The 9,373-nt window shown below is 37.2% G+C and overlaps 1 pseudogene; it reads left to right on the top strand.

Moving 5' to 3' along the window:
• Positions 1-5,931, top strand: part of LOC144236842 (high mobility group protein B1-like 1 pseudogene) — a 52,653-nt pseudogene extending 46,722 nt beyond the window's left edge.
• The last annotated feature ends 3,442 nt before the right edge of the window (positions 5,932-9,373 follow it).

Raw genomic sequence — 9,373 nt, 5'->3', positions numbered from 1 at the left:
GTTTCAAGCCTATGTGGATTTCTTTGGCATCTTGGCATGTGGCTTTTCCAGGATAGTCTGATGGTACTGCTGTGAAATGTGAGTAGGGAATTTGACAGAAGGAAGTTGGCTAAAGGTCATTACCAATTAGATGGAGACTGAAGGCTACTGAGCTACTCAAATAGAGTAATGAATAATTATCCAAACTTTTCAAAAAATATTTAGAATGTAATATTGTTGTGGATTTTCATTAAATTGAAAAATGGCAAAAGTATTAAGTCTGTCCAGACACCCAGATACACCTATGTCCATGGCAAGGCAATTTCCTAAAATCAGGGAGGAGCTGGAGAAATGGACCAAGCTTGGAGAAGTGTTACAGCATACCTTAAACTATCATTAACAGGTACCTGAGAGAGTAAGAGAAGCTCAAGCCAAAGTATAGTCCTTTACCAATCCCAGTAGCCTCACAGGCGTGAGAATCATGGTGGGGAGTTCTCCCCTCTTTTCTTACTTACTAGAGAAAATAAAAGTGTCACCATCTCCTGAGACCAGGGTTTGCTTTAACCTAATGGGGGAGAGATTAGGTTCTTTGCTTGTTTTTCTAATTTGCTGATATAAAATACTAATTATCCTCAATTTAAAATAATATTGCAAATATTCCCTGTGCGCATATAAGTGCATAATAACAATTTAATTGTTCTGAAAGGTAAAATGCAGAATAAACAACTATCCACAAAATTGGATCTTTTTCTTATGTATTACTTTACTTACAGTCATTTTAACAGCTTCACCAATTGCATCTCCTATTTTTCTCAAAAGCAATATAATTATATATAAATAATTCAAGCTACAATGTGACCATGCAGGTCCAGAAACATCTGACTGGTTTTAATGAGCCCAGAATGATTAATGCTTTATATTTATTATTAAACCCTAGAACCCAATGTGAAAGGCTTTAGCATTCAAAAGGAAAATATATGCCAGTCCCACCAGAAGAAATTGCTTACCTGGAATAAAACCCATTGAGTGGGTAAATAAAAGAGTCAAAGAAGTACCATAAAATCCTCCATTAGAAGTTGGAAATCTGAAGTTCATACAGTGACCATGACTTGGCCCAAATCACAAACAAGAGTCTATAATGAAGAAGGAAATTGTAGATCAGTTTTTTCCATTCTTAAGTTATAGAATGCCCTGTAAAATTAGGCTCTGTTGTGTCTCAGAAATGCATTGGAGTGTCCAAACACATCTGAGCTGGAACTTCTAAAAAAGATAAAGCAGTCAAATGCATCCATAGAAAATAGAAAAACTAAATTACACATCCATTCTGTGAAAGGAACTCTTCAGCAGCTATGAATCATAAGATGAAAATTAGTTCTATTTAACTGCAAGAAAGCTAAATCCAAATTAAACTAATTTAGTGTTGTCATTTTTACATATTAAATATTAAGGAAACAATCAACAGAATGAGAAAGCAGCTTATGGAATGGGAAAAATAACTTGCAAACCAAATACCCTCCAACTTGGTAGCAAAATTAAGATAAGTAACTCAATTTAAAAATGCATAAAAGAACTAAATAAACATTTCTCCAAAGAAGACAATACAAATGGCCAGCAGGTATATGAAAAGGTGCGCAACATCAGTAATCATTAGGGAAATTAAAATAAAAAACACAATGAGATAGTGCCTCACATCTGTTAGGATGGCCGTTATACAAATAAGTAAGTGTTGCAGAGATGTGGAAAACCTGTAAACCTTACTCACTGTGGGTATGAATGTAAAATGCTGTGGCCACTATGGAAAAACTGTATGGGGGTTCCTCAGGAAAGGAAAAATAGAACTACCGTGTGATCCAGCACTCCCACTTCTGGCTATTTACCCAAAAGAACTGCAATCAGGATCTTTAAGAAATATTTAGACTTCTACGTTTAGTGCAGCATTAGTCACAGTAGCGAAGATGTAAAAGCAACCTAAATGTTCATCAGCAGATGAATGGGTAAAACATGGAATATACATGCCATGGAATATTTAGCATTAAAAATGATGAAATACCATCTATTCAACAATATCAATAAGCCTTAAAGATACATGCTAAGTGAAATAAAACAGTAACAGGAGGATAAGTACCACAGGATTCCATTTATATGAGGTATTTACACTAATCAAGCTCATAGAGGCAGAAAATAGAATGGTAGTTACCAGAAGCTTGAGGAAGGGGAAAATGGGGGGGTTGTTTAATGGGGAAAAGTTTCAATTATGCAAGGTAAATAAATCCTAGAGATGTGCTTTATAACACTGTGCTTAAAACTTTGTTAAGGGTGGGGGTGCCTGGGTGGCTCCATAGGATAAATGTCGGATTCTTGGTTTCATCTCATGATTCGTGAGTTCAAGCCCCACATCAGGCTCTGCGCAATGTGGAGCCTGCTTGGAATTCTTTCTCGCCTTTCTTTCTGCCTCTCTCCTACTCATACTCTCTCTCTCTCAAAATAAATAAACTTTAACAAGTTTTTTTTTTTAATTTTTAAGAGGGTAAATCTTACATGTTTTTTAACCATAATAAAAAAAAATAACATTAAGTCTATTGATTTCAACCTATTTTGAGATGTTTTATTAATAGGACANAGAAAATATTTATTTTGCCCCTTTTTCATTTTATGAAAAAACTAAGTTATTTTTTACTTTTTATTTAAGTATGACATATATGCAAAATCAGAAATAAACACCTAAATGGACTATCACAAAGTAAGCACATCCAAGTAACTGCTTGGAAACTCAGCAAATTATCAGCCTCCAAAAGTCATCATCATGCCTGTTGTCAATCAGGACCCATTTTTTCCCTGAATGGTAACCACAAGAACATAGATTAGTTTTGCTTGTTCTTGAATTTATGACATTATTCTGTTCTGTTCCATTGATCTACATGCCTGTTTTTGTGCCAGTACCATAACTATTTTGATTACTAAAGCTTTGTAGAATATCTTGAAATCTGAGATTATTATACCTACAGCTTTGTTCTTTTGCAGAACTGCTTTCACTATTTGGGGTCTTTTGGAGTTCCAGACAAATTTTAGGATTTGTTCTAGTTCTGTGAAAAATGGTCATTGGTATTTCGACAGGCATTGCATTAAATCTGCACATTCTTCTTAATAGTATGAACATTTTAAGATTATTGGTTCCTCTAGTTCACGAGCATGGAATATCTTTCCATTTGTGTCATCTTCATTTGTTTCTATCAGTGTTTTATAATTTTCAAAGTAAAGGGTTTTTTTTTTGCCTCCTTGTTTATGATTATTCATAGATATTTTATTCTTGTGCAATTATAAAAGTGTGATTGTTTTCTTAATTTCTCTTCCTGCCACTTCACTATTAATGTGTCTGAATGCAACATATTTCTGTACATTGATTTTGTATCCTGAAACTTTATTGAACTCATTTATCAGTTCTAGGTTTTTGGTCAAATCTTTAGGATTTTCTGCAGTATAGTATTATGTTATCTGCAAACAGTGAAAGTGTGACTTCTTCCTTACCAATCTGGATGCCTTTCTTTCTACCTACCTACCAACCTACCTTTTTGTCTGACTGCTGTGGCTAGGATTTACAGTACTATGTTGTATAAAAGTGGTGAGTGTGCACATCCTTGTTTTGTTCCTGATCTTAGAGAAAAAGCTATCAAGTTTTCACCATTGACTATGATGTTGTAGCTTTTTCCTATATGGCTTTTATGATGTTGAGATATGTTTCCTCTAAACAAACTTTGTTTAGAGTTTTTACTACGAGTGTCCATTGTATTTTGTCAAATGCCATTTCTGAATCTATTGAGATGATCATATGGTTTCTATTTTTTCTCTTGTTAATGTGATGTATCACATTCATTCGTGAATTCTGAACCACATTTGCATTCCAGGAATAAATCCTACTTGACTGTGAATGATTTTTAAAATGTATTGTTGGATTTGGTTTGCTAATATTTTGTTGAGGATTTTTACATTTATGCTCATCAGAGATACTGGCCTATAAAGGTCTAACAGGTTTTTTTGTTGTTGTTGTTGGAAGCTTTAGGGTTTTTTCTATATAATACCATGTCATCTGCAAATAGTGACAATTTAATTTCTTTCCAATTTGGATGTCCTTTTATTTTCTTTTTTATTTTTTGCCTAATTGCTCTGGCTAGGACTTCCAATACCTTGTGTGATGAAAGTGGGCATTTTTGTCTTGTTACTGATCTTTAGAGGAAGGGCTTTCAGCTTTTCACCATTGAGTAGGATGTTAGCTGTGCGATTGTCACATACGGCTTTTATTATGTTGAGGTATGTGCTCTCTATACCCACTTTTGTTAAGAGTTTGTATCATAAAGAGATGTTGAATTTTGTAAATGCTTTTTGTGTATCTATTGAAATGATCCTATGATATTTATCCTTCATTTTGTGGCGTGTCCCATTGATTTGCTGATGTTGAGCCATCATTGTATCCTTGTCTTTCTTTTTATTGATCTGTAGGTGTTCATTTTGTACTCTGGATACAAGCCTTTTGTTAGAGATACACGTAATAAATTTCTTCTCAGTGGCTCGCCTTTTTATTCTCTTACTGTTTTCTTTTTATGAATAGAACTCTTTGCTTTTAATGTGGTTCAATTTATTTCCTTTATGGTTAGTGATTTTTCTATCTTTTTAACATAACATTTGCCTACTCAGATGTCATGAAAATATTCTACATTCTCTTCTAGAAATTTGTTTTACCTTTCAGATTCAGATGTACAATGCACCTAGAACTGATGTTTGTTTTGTTTTGGTCTGAAGTAGGGGCAAAGTTTTTCTTAGACATGTGGCTATTTGGATATATGAATATAGAACTGATACAGCACCATTACTACAAAGACAGTCTTTTCCCTAGTGTTATGAATGGCCAATGTTAAAAAAATTAATGTTTATTTATTTTTGAGAGAGACCATTGAGGAGGTGCAGAGATAGAGGGGGACAGAGGATCTGAAGTGGGCTCTGTGCTGACAGTAAAGAGCCCCATGTAGGACCTGAACTTATGAACCACCAGATCATGACGTGAGCCAAAGTTGGACACTTAACTGACTGAGCCACCCAGGCGCCCTCAAGTTTGTTTTATATCAAGTATTCATGTATATGAGTCAATTCTAGATTCTGTCTTCTATGCAAGTTATCTATATTCTGGCACTAAACACAAGCTTACTTAAGGTTGCTTTAAAATAATGGTCATGACAACAATTGCAGCACACTGAGCTCCATTGAGTAGGGCCAGGGCAAGTGAGAACCAGGCAGGCACTGGGCCATTCTGTGCCTCATTTGGGAAAATAATTAAACACAAGCAAAGGACATTTTAAGAAGCCAAGAGGAGCAATTCATCCTATGCATTCTTCATGCAGACCTGCAGAGAGGAGAAGCACAAGAAGCATTCACATGCTTCAGCAAACTTCCCTGAGTTTTCTAAAAAGTGTTAGACAGGTGGAAGACCATGTCTGCTCAGGAGAAAGGAAAATTTAAAGACATGGCAAAGGCAGACAAAAGGCCCATTATGAAAGAGAAATGAAAATTTACATCCACCCTAACGGGGAAACAAAAAAGAAGTTCAAGGATCCCAATGTACCCAAGAGTCTTCCTTTGGCCTTTTTCTTGTTTTGCTCTGAGTATCAACCAAAACTCAAAGGAAAACATCTCGGCCTGTCCATTGGTGATGTTGCAAAGAAACTGGGAGAGATGAGGGATAACACTGGCACTGATGATAAGCAGCCCCATGAAAAGAAGGCTGCTTAGCTGAAGGAAAAATAGGAAAAGATATTGCTACATACCTAGCTAAAGGAAACCCTGATGGGACCAAAAAAGGGAGTCATCAGGCTGAAAACAAGCAAGAAAAAGAAGCAAGAGGAAGAAGACAAGTAAGATAAAGAGGATGAGGAGGAAGATGAAGAAGGTGATGAGGATGAATAAGTTGGTTTCAGTTTATTTTTTTCTTGTCTAAAAGCATTTAACCCCCTCCGTATACAACTCACTCCTTTTAAAGAAAAAAAAAACTGTAAGGTGGTGTAAGCTAAGTTTTTAAACTGTACAGTGACTCTTCTTTGGATAGTTAACACACTATGGAATGGGACTTCAGATATCCCTGTCCTGGTGGTATTTTCAGTAGCCACAAACTTTGCCTGAGACAGTATAGGAGGAGCTATAAATTGACATGGATATTTCAAGCATGTGCTTCTTGGGGATGGGAGTTCATACATCTTCAGTTGTCTCTGATGCATCTTATACAAAATAATTGTTCTCTTAACTAAATACCACTCTGTAATTGCAAAAAAAATTATTATTGAAAAATATGGGTTTAGAGTCATTGTGTCCTTTGTAGGAATCATGCTTATAGTGGTATCTCTAGTACTTTGCATTCCTTGCAACATTTCCTCCAGAGAGTCCCCCTTTAGATTTCTTGTGGGACTGGTTTAGTGGTGATGAAGTCTTTCAATTTTTGTTTATTTGGGAAGACTTTTATCTTTCCTTCTATTCTGAATGACAGCCTTGTTGGATAGAGGATTCTTGGCTGCATATTTTTTTCTGTTCATCACATTGAAGATTTCCTGCCATTCCTTTCTGGCCTGCCAAGTTTCAGTAGATAGATCTTTCACCACTCTGATAGATTTCCCTTTGTATGTTAAGACCCTTATATCCCTAGCTGTTTTCAGAATTCTCTCTTTGTCCTTATATTTGGCCAGTTTCAGCATGATATGTCGTGCAGAAGATCAATTCAAGTTACATCTGAGGGGAGTTCTCTGTGCCTCTTGGATTTCAGTGTCTGTTTCCTTCCCCAGATTGAGGAAGTTCTCTGCTATAATTTGTTCAAGGACTCCTTCGGCGCTTTTCCCTCTCTTCCTCTTCTGGAATTCCTAAGATAGAGATATTGTTCCCTTTTATTTTATCGCTGAGCTCTCGAACTCTCCTTTTGTGTTCCTGGATCAATTTATCTCTCTTTTTCTTAACTTCCTCTTTTTCTATAATTGTATCTTCTAAATCACTTATTCTCCTTTCTGCCTCTTCAATCCATGCATTGGACGCCTCCATTTTATTATGCATCTCATTTATAGCATTTTTTAATTCATCACAACTATTTTTAAGCTCCATAGTCTTTGTAGCAATAGTTTCTCTGATGTCTTCCATGCCTTTTTCAAGCCCAGTGATTACTTTTATGACTATTATTCTAAATTCTTGTTCAGTTATGTTACTTATATCTGTTTTGAGCAGTTCTTTAGCTGTCATTTCTTCCTGGAATTTTTTGGAGTAGAGTTCTTCCATTTCGTCATTTTGGTTAGCTTTCTGTCTCTTGTTAGTTTTAAAAGCTTGTTATGCACTCTGCACCTGCGAGTGCTGCTGTACCAAAGAGGGTTCTTTGACAGTCCAAGGCCTGTCTGTCCAGGAGGTGTTCTTTGAATGGTGTCTCTTGGTCTCTTTTGTTGAGACTTTGGTTATTTTATTTCTGTACTCGTAGTGGTATTTGGGACTGTCCACCATGTGTACTTTGGCCTGTTTCTTCAGGTAGCTCTGAAAAATAAAACAGAGAGACAGACACACAGGGAACAAAGGCACACAAACGCACAGACGAATCCAAAAAACATGCAAACCAAAAAGGAAAAAGAAAAAGAAAAAAAGGAAGGAACAAAAAAAAAAGAGGAAGGAGGGAAGACAAATAATAAAAATAAAAATACATACAAAAGAAAAAAGAAAAGAAAGGAAAAAGGAAAAAACCCAAAAGACAAAGGACAGTCTAAAAGCATAGAACCAGAATTCCCAGCTACAAATAAAGAGCCGGGTATATGCAGTGCTGATGGAAGAGCATATACAAAGAGAGAAATGACAGGGTGGGGATGAAGCAAAATTGGAAAGGAAATGACCAGGAAGAGACTAACAGGCTTAACTCAGAGAGAGAAAAAGGGGAATATGGTTAGAAGTTAGGAGAAAGAAGTGAAGATTGAAGATAATGTTACTCAGAGAAACTATATAGTCTTATTACTCCAGAGAGAGTGAGAGATAGAAAGGTAGCGTTGGAGGTGTAGAATATACATCTAGAGAATGAGTTACATGTGACTGTTTAAGCAAGCCTGTGACCAGAATTAATCAGGGCAGTGCATCCATGTTGGTCTTGCCCAGGGCTCTGGTACAAAAACAAACAAACAAACAAACAAAAAAAAAACACAAGCTCTCTAGCGGGGATGGGCGTGGTTTGGTGTATGCAGGTCTTAGCCTCCACTGTGTCCCACTGGCTGCTTCCTGAGGTCTTGCCTTGGTGGTTGTGGGGAGAAAAATGGAAGTGTCCCAGTCCCTTCTCAACCAAGCATTGCACCTTACTCTGTTGGGTCCGATCTCCCTGTGCCGCGGGTGTAGCCGAGGCGGGCCATGCTGTTTATCCCAAGCCAGGCCTCGTTTCCAGATCTTAGTCCCCGTGCCCCATTGGTATTGGCCGAAATATAAACCTGCAGGCAAGTCCCTCAGAGCAATTTCAAGCTTCTCCCCTCCCCCCTGGAAATCGAGCTGAGCCAGAAGCACAGAGGTGCTGCTTCAGGCACCTCCGCTTCCCCTCCAGGTCAAGCTGGCGATCAAGGAGCAGTTTCTCCCGGGGTCACTTGGGACCAGTGCGTCCCACCTAGGGTCAGCTGGACAGCAGGAAACCAGATCCCCCTGTGTCCCTAGCCGAGGTTTTCCTCTTCTCCAGCAACAGGGACAGTGTCTTGAGCAGTTTTGGCCACTCTTTCATTTTTCCCCTAGACTCACCACGGTTCCTCGCAAAGGGGGCTTCCCCCCTCCCTCCGTGTCTCTGGTCCCGTCCCATTTTTATCTTCCCCAGTTCACACTCACGCTATAAGATTTTCTCAGCAGACTGTCTCCTTTTCCTCCCAAACTCCTGGATTCTGTAAGGGTTCCTATGGCTTCAGGCCTTCTCCGTTTGAGAGGTGGGGGCAAGTGAAATGTATGGAGCTCCCTACTTCTCCACCATCTTGCCTCCCTCCTGAATTTATTATTATTTAAGAATGTCATGACTCTGTTTGGCTTTTGAATTTTTATGTGTCATTTTCAATATAAAAGTATTATAAGATGTTAATCGGGATTGGATTTAATTCTCTGTCAATTTTGAGGATCTTTGTGATCCTTTCTCTACATGTTAATGATATATCTTTAATTTGTTTATTACTTTATTGAGAGGATTTTTTTTACTAATACGTTAAAATTTTTCTATGAAATGGTCTTGCACTTTATTTGCTTTATTTTTAGGTATTTGGTTCATCTGATTTTACTGTAAATTATATTATTCCCATTTTCATTATCAGTTATTGAAATACAGTTGATTTTTGTATGCTGACTTGTGTTCAGAATCCCTGCTAACCTTATCAGTTCT

The sequence above is a fragment of the Crocuta crocuta genome, unplaced genomic scaffold, assembly GCF_008692635.1.
Source record: "Crocuta crocuta isolate KB4526 unplaced genomic scaffold, BGI_CrCroc_1.0 scaffold488, whole genome shotgun sequence".
In the NCBI taxonomy this organism is placed as follows: domain Eukaryota; kingdom Metazoa; phylum Chordata; class Mammalia; order Carnivora; family Hyaenidae; genus Crocuta; species Crocuta crocuta.
The sequence above is the reverse complement of the archived record's forward strand: the minus strand, read 5'-3'. Positions and strand labels throughout refer to the sequence as shown.